Source organism: Squalius cephalus (genome assembly GCF_949319135.1).
Source record: "Squalius cephalus genome assembly, chromosome: 13".
Lineage (NCBI taxonomy): Eukaryota > Metazoa > Chordata > Actinopteri > Cypriniformes > Leuciscidae > Squalius > Squalius cephalus.
Genome location: NC_137134.1, coordinates 31,236,426 through 31,237,367, shown reverse-complemented (window position 1 = coordinate 31,237,367; position 942 = coordinate 31,236,426). Strand labels below are relative to the sequence as shown.

The 942-nt window shown below is 30.8% G+C and overlaps 1 protein-coding gene and 1 long non-coding RNA gene across 2 annotated transcripts in view; one reads left to right on the top strand and one right to left on the bottom strand.

Moving 5' to 3' along the window:
* LOC307169983 overlaps positions 1-942 on the top strand; it is a 553,579-nt gene that overhangs the window by 247,855 nt on the left and 304,782 nt on the right. The window lies entirely within an intron of this gene.
* Positions 1-942, bottom strand: part of LOC307169921 (uncharacterized protein) — a 181,525-nt gene that overhangs the window by 18,089 nt on the left and 162,494 nt on the right. The window lies entirely within an intron of this gene.

Sequence of the window (942 nt, the reverse complement as noted above, 5' to 3'; positions counted from 1 at the left end):
TTTGAGTTAATTCTCTGACAGGATACGTCTGTTTTTACTTTTTGTATCACATCTTTTGGTATTATTGCGATGTATAAAATGTTGTTATAATGGAACTGTATTTACCAATATCATAGTATAAAGAAACTTTTTTTAGTTTTTAGTTTATCATAGGAATTCACCTGCTGTCCATTATTAAATATTAATCACACCCTTTACTTTACTCATTTGTGTCATTTACTGTTCTTGTTTTGCTATTTTTGTAAAAGCTTATTGAATAATTGGCCTGCTTAAGACCTTTGACCAAATTCAGTTAAAATATAATATTCCGAACCAGGCATACTTTTAATACATACAGTTCAGTGAAGTAATAACAAAACCTGTTGTTTCAAGGAACTTAAAAATCTCTCATTCCCCTCTTTATTAAGCCCTTTCATTTTTAAAACCAAATTAATTACTGTCATAAATATCTAAATTATTAGTCAAATCAATAGCAGTTCCCACTTAGAAATGGACTACTACTGAAATAGGCACAGACTAGAGAACATCAACTGGTGTTAAAGATCACTTTTACTCAAGTGAATCCACGAGTCATTTAGTTTGATCTAGATGTTTGTTTAATTGTGGGTGGTTTCTGCAATAAAAAAGCATATCAAATAATACATTCAATGAAAATAATAAAGCAACACAAAATTAGAAATAAAAGTGTAGTATGAAATATACACATACAGCCAGTAGATGTGCTCTTGCTCTATAGAACTTACCTAATTACTACTAAGCCCCCAACACTTGGGTCAGAGTTAGTGTGTCTGAATACAACAAAAGTGGAAACGGAACTAGACAGTTTAGTTTTGTTATATCTAACCTCATGAGCTTAACAACAAGCGGAAGTATCAAGTAATCCTAACTTACTTTTACCTAATAACGGAGAATTATACATGTGAAGAACAAATCATATTGGAG